General features: G+C 32.7%; 1 pseudogene; it reads right to left on the bottom strand.

Annotated features, from left to right (window-relative positions):
- Nucleotides 1-7,606: 7,606 nt before the first annotated feature.
- LOC108455036 (wall-associated receptor kinase-like 22) lies at nucleotides 7,607-9,264 on the bottom strand (annotated as a pseudogene).
- Nucleotides 9,265-13,082: the final 3,818 nt, after the last annotated feature.

Raw genomic sequence — 13,082 nt, forward strand, 5'->3', positions numbered from 1 at the left:
ACTAAATAGTCCTTCAACCAAATAGCTTCTTTACAAGCCTCAATTAATCGCCATGTACTCAACTTTGGTAGACAAAGCGATGTAGTTTGCAAAGTGGCTTTCCAACTAATTGCACAACCTCCGATTGTAAAGACGTAACTCGTGAGAGATCTTCTTCTATCAAGGTCTCCAGCAAAATCAGCATCAACATACCCTATAACTCCATCTTTAGTTCTTCCAAACTGTAAGCAAACATTAGTAGTGCCTCGTAAGTATCTTAAAATCCATCGAATCGCTTTCCGGTGTTCTTTACGAGATTCGCCATGTATCGCTAAGCTGACCGATCGCATATGATAAATCGGGCGTGAACAAACCATAGCATACATGAGAGATCCTCTTGCACTAGAGTATGGAACATGTGACATGTACTCAATCTCATTATCGATTGAGGAGATAAGGCCGATGAAAGTCCGAAATGGGTGCTAAAGGAGTACTAATAGGCTTAGCACTCTGCATATTGAACCGCAAAGAACTTTCTCAATGTACCCCTTCCGACTTAGGTACAATTTACTTGCTTTTCTATCTCTGAGAATCTCCATACCAAGTATCTTCTTTGCTGGTCCTAAATCAAATTCTTCACTTAGTTGGGCTTTAACCTTTCTTATCTCTCTTTATCTTTTGTTGCTATCAACATGTCATCAACATAAAAAGTAGATACACAAATGAACCATCACTGTTTTTCTTAAAGTAGACACAACTGTCAAAACTACTTCTTTTGAAATCATGAGAAGTCATAAAGGAATCAAACCTCTTGTACCACTGTCTTGGTGACTTGTTTCAAACCGTAAAGGGACTTTTTCACCAAGCAAAATTAGTCCTCTTTTTCGAGACTATAAAACCCTCTGGTTGTTGCATGTAAATATCTTCCTCAAGTTCTCCATGCAAAATGCGTTTTACATCTAACTGCTCAAGCTCCAAATTATGCATGGCCACAATACCAAGCAAAGCTCGAATCGAACTATGCTTAACAACTGGAGAGAACACATCTGTGAAGTCCACTCCTGGAATTTGACTATAACCCTTTGCAACAAGCCTTACTTTATATCTGGGTTCTTCAACTCACGAGTCCCTTCTTTCTTTTAAACACCCATTTACAACGAATGACCTTTTTACCTTTAGGAAGTTTTACAAGATCCCATGTTCTGTTTTTTGGAGTGATTCCATCTCCTCTTGCATAGCAAACATCCACTTTTTCGAGTCTTCACACTAATCGCCTCGAATAATTAAATGGCTCTTGATTCGCATCTATATCTTCAGCCACATTTAAAGCATAAGCAACTAGATCAACCTCGGCATACTTCTTTGGAGGTTTAATTTCTCTTCTTGTCCTGTTTTTGGCGATAGAGTATTGCGGTGAAGAAGCAACTCTATTCTCAATTTTGTCTTGGCTTGAGGAGTTGATTACGTATTAATCGATGCTCCACCGCTTTTGGTTTTCTTTATTGGAAGAGTCTTTAAGAGATAAGTTAGGTAGCATAGCGGTTTCATCAAAAACAACATCTCTCGCTAATCACAACTTTTCTATTTTCGGACACCATAACTTATAGCCTTTACACCAGCTTTATAACCAAGAAAACGCATTTAATGGATCTCGGTTCCAATTTTCCATTATCAACATGAGCATCGCAGGACACCCAAAATCTTTAAATCGAATAATTAGCGGGATTACGGACCATACCTCTTGTGGAGTCTTTTTCTCAATGGCAGCGGATGGAGATCGGTTGATCAAAAACATGCGATGAGAGGTACTTCACCAAAATGACTTTGTAAGTTGGCATTTGACAACATACATCGAACCTTCTCCATGATCGTTCTGTTCATTCGCTCGCAACGCCGTTTTTTGTGGAGTATGACGAATCGTCAAGTGTCTCATGATCCCTCCGACTTGCACAATCTATTAAACTCATCGAGCGTAACTCTAAGCCATTGTGCATGCGGAGGTATTTTATCTGCTTTTCCGTCTGCTTTTTCAATCATAATTTTCCAAGACTTAAATGTGGAAAACACATCGCTTTTCGCTTGGAAGAACGCCCAAACTTTTCGGAAAAATCATCAATAAAGGTTAGCATATAATTAGCTCCACCTCTCGAAGGCACTCTCGACGGCCCCCACGGATCGAATGGATATACTCCAACGTTTCCTTCGTGTTATGGATTCCTCTAGTGAATCGAACTCTCTTTTGCTTCCCAAAACACAGTGCTCACGAAATTCGGTTTGCAAATTCCTTGCCCATTAAGAAGTCCTCTTTTGCTTAATTTCGCCATGCCATTCTCACTCATATGCCCTAGGCGCATATGCCAAAGTTTAGTAATATCATCATCGACAAGGAAGAGGAAGCGGCAATTGCATCACCGATAATAGTAGAACCTAAAACATATAACTTGGCAATCTTTCTTTGCCCTTTCATCACAACAAGGGACCCTTTGAAATCTTTAAAACCCCACTTTCAGTGTGTATCTGCCCTTTTGAATCAAGAGTACTCAACGAAATTAAATTTCTTTTCAATTCGGAACATGCCGCACGTCACTAAGTGTTCGACAACTCCATCAAACATCTTAACTTTAATTGTTCCAACACCGCGATTTTACATGAAGCATTATTTCCCATCAAAACAACACCTTGAGATCATTGTTTCATAAGTTGTAAACCAATCCCGATTGGGACTCATGTGGAAGGTGCAGACTGAATCAAGTATCCACTCCTTGCTTACTTTAGAATCATTGATGAAGCAACTAGAAGTTCACCATCATTGTAGTCTTCTACAACATCGACTTCACCGAATTTTTCGGTTGTTTTCCTTTTGATTCGCACCTCCTTTTAATCTTATTTTGTAGCTTATAGCACTCAGATTTAATGTGCCCTTTCTTCTTGCGAAGTTGCAAGTTTTACCTCTGTTTGAAGATTTCGATCTACCCTTAGATTTACCACGAGGATTCCGTTCCTGTGTTCTACTACGATCATCATCAACATTCCGGTCTTGTCTCCCACGAACAATGGGACCCTCTCCCTGAGAGTTGGGTTTAACCACAAGATGCTTCATCTTATCATACGAGGTTAAAGAATCATAAACCTCATCAAGCTGTGAGAGACTCGCGGCTATATAAAATCGTGTCTCTAAAGGTTGAATAAGACGAGGGCAACGAACAAAGTAGAATCAACCCTAGATCTTCCTTATCATACTGAACCTCCATGGCCTCCAAGTTTGAGAGAATTTCTTTAAACACTGTTAAGTGTTCGTGTACAGACGCACCTTCCTCCAAACGATGAGCATAAAGACGCTGCTTCATATGCAACTTGCTTGTTAGAGTTTTCGACATACATATTTGTTCTAGCCTCTTCCATAATGCAGCGGCAGTTTTCTCTTTCATCACATCCTGTAAAATTTCGTTTGACAAATGCAGATGTAATTGTGTTAATGCCTTTCGATCCTTACGCTTCTTCTCTTCATCTGTTAATGTCGAAGGCATCTTATCTATCCCTAGCAGGGCATCCTCTAGATCCATTTGTGCAAGAACTGCTTGCATCTTAATTTGCCACAACGCAAATCTAGTGTTGCGATCCAACAGCGGAATTTCATACTTCAAAGACGCCATTACCGTGATCGAGATGAATAACCCGGAAGCTCTGATACCAATTTGTGAAAAATAAAATAGAATAAAATAAATAAAAATAAAGAACACATAAATTTTACGTGGAAACCCTTTCGGAAAAAACCACAGGAGAGGAGAAGAAAATTCACTATGTCGAAAAATTTTACTCAAATACAAGAGGAATAGACTATGTCTATTTATAGGCTTGCAAAGCCATATTCTAGTAGGATTGAAACACCTTATCCTAATCAATATAAAATAGATGGAGTTTAATAAGGTTTAAAACCTTATTCTAAAATAAAATAAAAGAAGTCTAGTTCTATATGGATTTTACTTTTATTTTATTTTCCATCGTATTTTATTTAAATAAGAATTTGGGTCACTTAATTCTAACAATAATTAATATTATAATGATATGAAATGCTAAGGTACTCTAATTAAGCTAGGTTTCCTAAAGGAGGAGGTAACTCACCAGATAAACCACATCTAGACAAGTCGAGTTATTTCAATTCGAATAGATCACTTATTTGATGCGGAATATTTCCATGAAATTGACAACCACTAAGATCAAGAAGGACAAGATTTGGAAATGAAGGGAAATTTAATTTCCCAAATCTATCTCCAACCTCGGTAATGAACTCATAACATCTCTTAATTTCGGAGGTGCTTCCAGCAGTGTTGCATGATATACCTGACAACTTGTAAGGTTGTGGAGCATTGCTGCCATAGGTACTCCACCACTCACTTTCTACCACAACCATCACTTCGGACTCCAATGGCGGCAAATATGCTGTTGACACAATTGCAACAAAGGAAATTAGAAGTATCCCTAGAACAAGGGAAATGGTTAAGGGTGAGGCCATGTTTAAATTAGCTAAGCTTTTTCACCTGTTTTCCAATTTTTATTAGTCGTAGAATTTAGATGTTAGGTTTTTAATAGATTTAATTTTATTTTTGTATAAAATTTGGATTCCAAAGGTCTTTCAATTTATAGGTTTTAAATTTTCATTTTCTATATTTTAGAATTTTTAAGTTCTTAAGGTTAGATTTTAAAATATTAGAATTTTAACTTTAATTCAGCTTTAGTTTAAGAATTTTATTTTTTTAGTTAACTTTGAAATTTAGATAATAATTGTAGAATTTTGAATTTTTAGATATTTGGATATCTTCACAGTTTCCTCACAATCAAGCTAAAGTTTTCCAATTCAACTTTACTGACAATTTCCTCACAATCAAGCTAAAGTTTTCCAATTCAGAATCTTTTATGGAAAAATCTAACTCTCTTCATCACATACAATCTTTATTATATGTAACCTTTTTTTTCAATATAATATATGAGATTTATGTTGAATATATTCAATATATTTTGAAATACCAGCAAGCTAATAACCAAGTATACATCATTAGCAAGAAAAATAAACAATATCAAATTTGTTCCCACAGTATTTATGGACCTGCTACGTGTGGGGTTTTATGATGAGAACGAACTCAGAAATCTTTTTTCAACTTAGTTTTTTTTAACAATAATAATACACTTTAGAATTATTTAGAAAACATCCAAGCAAAACTTAGTCCACGATCAATGCTTTTTCACTTGTTTTTTAATTTTTTTTAGCCCTACATTTTAGTTGTTAGAAAGTTAATAGATTTACTTTGATTTTAGTCTAAAATTTTGATTCAAAGATCTTTCAATTTATTGGTTTTAAATTTTCATTTTCTACATTTTAGAATTTTAAGTTGTTAATGTTAGATTTTAAAATCCTAGAATTTTAAGTTTAATTCTGCTTCATTTTTAGAATTTTACACTCTTTTTTAGTTAACTTTGAAATTTAGACAATAATTATAGAATTTCGAGTTTCATTTAGTATTATATATTTGGACATCTTCTTTCCTTTAGATTAGGTTTATTTGAAGTCAATTCTAGAATTTCCAAAACCTTAAACACTAAGCTTTGTAGGATTATCTTCGAATAGGTGTTGTGAGGGTACTTTCATCTTTTCTACACGTAACTATACTCTTGAATCCAGATTTGATCATGAGATCGTTCTTTAGTTTCAAAATTTTCCCTTACATTTGTCTTAGGATTAACCTTAGAACTTTGGTGATAGGTGACTAACCGACAAAACTCGAATTGGTTAATGACAACCTCACTTTTTAGATTTTCGTGTCTAGCTTGTTAAGTTCATCTTTAACATGTTATAACAACTTAGCGACTCCACTGCGGACTTTAGTTTCTAGAGTCGATCTACTTTAAGGCTTGGCTTTAAGGTTTTTGTTGTAAGTTGTATTTGTGACTTTATTGATCAATTGATGTGAATTTTGCTTTCTATTACCTGTGATTATATTTGCTGTAAATTGTTATTCACTTTACACATGAATTTAATCCTATTCCCTATATGTCCTATTAGGAACAGAGGTCTCGAGGTTTCATGTGGTCATTTCTATACTATAAATTGTTTTTTAAATTGATAGTAAATTTACCATTTATTTATTTATTTCTTGAAGCATTTATACGTTTATATATATAATTCATTAAAAGCAAAATATATATAGTATTCAATGGTTCAAATATTTTAAAAAATCAATAGTACAAAATTATAATTCAATGTTGTTTAAATCATATTGGATTATCCGGTTGGACTAGGAATCGATCAAGATATCGATTTGGAAAGGTAAAAAAAATTATCTCATATGTAAACTGGGCTAAAAACAGTGAACTAATTGAATTGTATTTTATAATTATTAATGTTTTTATTTTTATGATTTTTAATAATTTTCTTTATTTGAACCGAACATACTGCAAATCGATGGCCTAATTGGTTCGATCACTGATCTGATAACAAAAACGTTGATAAAATATTCTACTTGAATTGTAAGATTTTTTTTTGTTAAATGAATTGTAAGCTTTTAAAATTACGTATTGAGATGTTCAAATTTAATTTACTCTAATTTAATTTGGATTCTTCGACTTAAAAATAACCAAGCTTGTTTAAGCTAAACCTAAGTAGTTTACATCTCTAGTATTTAATATTATTAGCTTCTAATGTCACAAGTATTACATGTGATTTTACGTATTTAATATTTAATTAATTTTTAAATATTTTATTATTAATTATATTAATTAACATAAAATCATATTTCTTATTTGAATTATTGGATATAATTAAAATATATTAACTTATTATAAAATATATATTTCTTAAATTATTTTTGTTAATAACTTAATGTTACACAATTCTATATATATATATATATATATATACACACACATATATGCCGGAAGTAATGGATGCTCAATTATCTGTCAATATGCAGCCTTAATTGGATTTGTGTTTTTGTGTGTTTCAAATATAGTTTTTGTTGGCTTTTCTCTATTTGATGTTATTTTCTTATGGAATTGGATGTTTAATGCTAGTTTGTTTATTTGCAGGGGAAATCTGAAGAAGCATATGAACAATCAGAGGGGTTCCGAGGATAGGAGTTGAAATTGAAGGTTCGAGAGTTGTTGATAGAGTAGGAATGGCGTCGGAGAAAAATGGCGATAAGGGTATATTGGATTCTGTTAATATCCCTTGCTTTATTTACTTGTTCTCGCTCAATGAAGGCTTACTATTACTATGATGAGTTAATCACCTCTTCTTATTTCATCTTCAGATATCAGAAGAAGAAGAAGAAGAAGGTCAATGATAAAGAAGAGCAAAAGGAGATGTGGATAATTAGGGTTACCTTTCTTTCGATGTATGGTATCCTTGGATTTTGTATCCCTGTTTGGAGGTCTTTTTTATTAATGAATTCATCGGCTTAGCAAAAGAAAAAGAAAACATATCAGAACTTGTATAATAAATACCTTCAAGAGGTCAAATAACATTGAGTGTAACAAGTATGAATTTTTGGGCACTCCACCAATGTGACAAATAGAGAAGCTAAAGGCTATCAATCAAGAGAACTTGTTTTAGGAGTTTTGGAAACTAGAAAGATTAATTTAATGGAAAAGTTACACTGTCGGTTGTAATTGTCCTAGACATTGAACAACTAGGATTGGTCTCCCCTGAATGGATCATGTCATCTATTTCAGATTCTTCATCACCACATTCTTCAATAACATTTCCACCTGAAGCTTTAACCAACTCTAGCTCCATTGCTACTTGTTTCATGGTGGGTCTTTTCTTTCCATTAAGATTCAAGCATCTTTTTGCTAGCAGAGCCACTACTATAATCTCCTGTTCTGGACCATCCTTTACTACCATTGGATCAATAATGTTAAACAAGGAATTCTCCTGCATTGAATCCAAAAAATAAGATACCAAGCTTCTCACTGGCTCTGATTGTTCTGCGGAGATGGGTTTTTGTCCTGTTAAAAGCTCAATAAGAACAACACCAAAGCTATAAACATCACTCTTCTCTGTAAATTGACTTGATCGAAAATATTCGGGATCCATGTATCCAAAAGTTCCTTGCACCGAGTGGTTAGATGTGTCATTCAAGTGTAACGATCTTGAAGTTCAAAATCGATACTTTTGCCCTATATTTATCATCCAAAAGTATGTTACTAGATTTGATGTCTCGATGATAAATAGGAGCAGAAGCAGCTGAATGCAAATAGAACAAGGCATTGGCAATTTCGATCGCAATTCGTAAACGCATTTCCCATGTCAATGGTAATTCTTCATTTTGGTTACGAATGAGATCGTATAATGTACCATTTGGGATGAACTCATACACCAATAGAGGGACTTCAGCTTTTAAACAACACCCTAAAAGCTTAACCACATTCCTGTGATTAATTTGAGATAAAATTATCACCTCGTTAATGAACTGTTCAACCTTCTTTTCAGCAAATTTCTTTCCTTCCACCATTTTGGATTTCTTAATAGCCACAATGCTTCCATCTATTAGCATTCCTTTATAAACAGTCCCTTGACCTCCTTGACCAAGGATTCGATTCTCATTATAATTATCTGTCGCCTTGTCCATCTCTTTTGAAGTAAACAACTTAATTTTTTCAACATTACCTTCATTGCTAGACAAATGTTGTTGCAGTAACAAACCTCCATTCCTTTTGAAGTATTTCTGCTTCAACATGATTTTTTGTTTTCTTTTGAGGACTTTGTACATACTCCATGTTGCGAGTAGTAAAAATAGTGTACCAACACTAGTGCTGCAACCTATATAGATATAAAAATTAAAGGTGAATTTGAAAATTAAAATACAGGCTAAAAAACCATGAAAATGTTTCAATAAAGTTTTACTCATATTTGATAGCCATTCATTTTAAATGAACAATGAGAGAACCTTATTACAGCATCCATTACTTTGATATTTAACTTTTACAAATTTAATGATAAATGATTGTTACCGTATCATACATTCAAAAGGAAATAAATCACTACTTGAATTGACATAATCCAATAATCAAAATGATTCTATTTTAAAAACAAAATATGTAAATTCATCACGTACCTATGATAATGCTTTTCAAGCTACGAGTGTTTTGAGTCCGTATTTTGCGCTCGCAATAAAATCCGGTACTATTGTATTTATAATGAGGAGGGCAAGATTCTGACAAGCAATAGTTGCTAGGGGTATTCAAACAAAGGAGTTCGCAAAGATAATTCTCACATTTCCCATCTGTCATTTATGAATTGAAAAAAAATGCTATAGTCATATAGTTCACTTAAAGTATCTGAACGGTCCTTATACTATATGGACTAGATTAAATTAGTTCTTCTATTATTAAATGAATCAATTTAATCTCTATACTATTAAAAGAAATTAAATAAGTTTAAGTTATAACAATGTTAACATTTACTATATAAAATTCCTTTAATTTTTTTTCAATTGCTATTGAATTTCAAACAAAATATTTCATTTACAAAACTATAAAAAATTTAAAAATAATTAACAAATGTTAACTCTATTCTTTGACTTTTTTATTCTTTTTTACGCACAGGATTAGGTTAATTAATTTAATAGTAGAAGGATTAATTTAATCAAGTCCCTACAATTGAGAGACTTTTAGATGCATTCGCCCATATAATTCAATAGATATTAATTAAGTAATGCATGCAAAATAGAAGTTATTTTGATATCTAATTTCATTTTCATTTTGTTGGTTCAAATTATGCTTAGGGTATTCTAGCAATATGTATACAAAACCCTTATTTGAAAAAACAAAATTTAACATATGAAAAAAAAAATCATTGAGTTAAAATATTAGCTATCATGCTGCTTTGTTGAAACTTAGTTATATTCAATTTTTTAGATTTTACATAAAATATAAAATGACAAAATCTCTCATAATGATATTTGTTCTTTTATAAAATAATAGATTTTCATAATTTCTTAACCAAGTCGAGACTTAGTTGATGAGTAATACCAACTCAATTAGCCCTTTAAAAATAATACGAATTTAAGGCACACTCATGATGAGTGGAAAAAGTTATGTAATAAACATATTTATTAAAAAGCTTATATAAGTATCAAATGAATTCTTGGTTGAAATGATAAAGTTAAAATTTAAAATTTATTGTGTGAAAAGTTTCTCACCATGTTAGATTTATTATGGATATAATATAAAAATGTAGGAAAATCAAAATATCCTTAAAATAATATAACTTAATTTGTATATAAAAAGATATTTTAATAAATTTTCAATTGAGATAATATGGATGTAAGAAAAAAAAAGTTCTCTAAAAAAAGTTAACTCGTACCTTTGCATGACTTCAAATAACTGATATCATTGATAACCTTGCATGCACATAGATGATTAGAGCTCAACCTCGACCAACAATATTCACCATTGGATGTACAAGAAGTGTCTGAACTATCATTCAAATAGCACTCTCCAAACATTGGTGTGCCCCATTGCAGTTGCGTTGGGATATGCGTCCTTTTACTTATATCAAAATCATCTAACTCAGAGGTTAGATCAAAACTAAAAGAAATCAAGGAAGCAAATTCGCATGATCTTTTCCTCCTATAATCACTAGAATCAACCCTACTACTCATGTTTACAAAGAATGAACTGAGACCTTGAGGAATAGGAATAGAACAGCCAACAATAGAGGAAGTCTTGTTGTGAATCCTGCAACTTGGTTGCAAACATCCGCCTATAAGATTATTTGTTTCGTTGCCAAAAACAGTAACCAAATTACCGCAACCGGAAGACCAGAAGACATTGAAGAAATTTGAGTAGTAAAAGCCGGTGCCTGTTAAGTTGAGACTCATTCCACTGTGATGGTTTTTTGAACAGTTTAAGTAAGTTATTGGATGGTTGACCTTGACGATGCCATCCAGAAAACTAAAGTCAAGTATTTGCAGATTCATGCCATTTATGTTTAATAAAGGCACTTTTTCCCCATTGGCGGTTTTGTTGCAAATTACCTTAAACCCGTCATTGGAATTATCTTGGCCCTTCATTCTAAAAGGATAGAGAAAAGTAACATTCCCACATGAATCTACATTGTAGGTGTTGATGTTGGTATGTCCTAATCTTGGTCTTCGTCTTGTGCATCCTGCGGGCTTAGCAAGAAGGAAGTAAATTGCAAAATCTACTAAATGTATGTACATCCAATGTTTGTAGGAAATAAAAGCAATGTGTCATTAAAAAAATATATAATTATCTAAAAAGAAGGTACATATGCTAACAATCTATTCGCCTAATGACAAAAATATTATATTGTAGATATGAAAGTTTAGATTTCATCTCAAACAATTCCATTCTTTATCTCTAATTATCAAAATAAATAAATATTTACTTAAAAGTCATATTTAAAGTGTTACAAATTTTAATAAAGGATTTCTTATTATCTTATGGTTGAATTTGATGTCATTCAATATTTCTAATTAAAGATACTTGCCCTTCAAAAACCTTTAAGGTATAAGTTTTTATGTAAAACTTTTAGGTATAAATTTTGAAAAGAAAAATATTAATATACAGAATGAATGATTGTAAAGATTGATTTTAAACTATTAGCAAAATCTATACATTAACTTAATTAAAAGAAGAAAAATGAAAGCCAAGCAATTGAAGTGACAACGCGTGACTGACCTGGGTCGCCGCAATAGGTGGAATTCCAGCTGAGCACGGCGGGAAAATGCGTGGTTCCAATATTGATGCCAGTGGGTAACGGGTAAGCAGGAGGGAAAAAGTTATTTTTAAAGATGAAAGCAGATGCGCATCTTTTGCTGTCAGGATACATAGCTGTCATGTTTACAGTATAGGAAGTGAAATTTCCAGTAAATTCAGTATAGCAGCCAGATTCAGAAGCATCATCGTCACACCTTGTTTGAACGCAGCCGGCAAGTGAATCAGATTCTTTACTTAAAAGAGTAGCCAAATTTCCGCAACCTACTGACCCGAAATTATTCCTGTCACTTGAGAAGAAAAAGGGAGTGCCTGAGAGATCCATACTCACACTAGCCTCGTTTAGATGATCACAATTAATGTGAGTAACTGGATTACTGATGAGAACGGCGTCGGCGTCTGCGTCTGAATATGTGGAATCAAGTACCTCCAGCTCGATGCCATTTACGTTTATGAATGGCTTTTCCCCACCAGGGGTCGGTTTGCAAGTCACTCTAAACCAAGGTTTAGTATAGCAGCTTCTATTGATTCCAAAAGGGGAAAAAATTGTAACATTTCCGCACACTTCTTCTCCACAGGCAGGTTCTTGAGATTCTGCAGCTTGTAATATTGGGCATAACAGGAAGAGGAAGAGGAGTAGGAGGATGAAGTGAGAAGCCATTTCCGTTGTTTGAGGGAAATGAAAGAAGATTTAGATTGGGTTACTGAAGAAGTCAGATTTTAAAGAAAACAGAAGCAGAGTTAAGTAGCATTTTGTTTTCTTTTTCAAAATTAGCAGCACTACATCTGAAAATAAATTATAATTTTTAGATGTAAAAATAAACAAATAATTCCCAAAACTGCTATCAAATAATTGTCCATACATTTTCATTTCAAGATATTATATAAATTACAAATATCCTATACTTTATAATTCAATACACAAATCGAACTCCAAAGATAAGAATATTAAATACTAGCATTTAAATGCACAAGGTACAAGAATATTAAATATTTAACAACATACTGCACATGTTACAATGCATTTAAATGTCACCATTAAACATTAATCTGAAAGTACAAACAAAGGTATTCATACTTTATAGCTCATCGATTTTATTGTTTGAGCCTTTTTTATGGATTGTAGTTGCCCAACACCATTTGGTCCGCAACATGTGAATATATTATGGATAAAGTATTGTAATGCTGATTAAACTACTCAATTTTTAAAAAATTATAAAATAGTCATTTAATTATTAGTAAATTTTTTTTTTGTCATTCAATTATGAAATGTTACAAAACAATCATTTAATTATTTAATTTTATCTTTTGGTCGTCATCGACTAATGTAAAACTAGAAACATCAAAAAATTTAAGATAGTTGGGTG

Source organism: Gossypium arboreum, chromosome 9 (assembly GCF_025698485.1).
Source record: "Gossypium arboreum isolate Shixiya-1 chromosome 9, ASM2569848v2, whole genome shotgun sequence".
Classification (NCBI taxonomy): Eukaryota; Viridiplantae; Streptophyta; class Magnoliopsida; order Malvales; family Malvaceae; genus Gossypium; species Gossypium arboreum.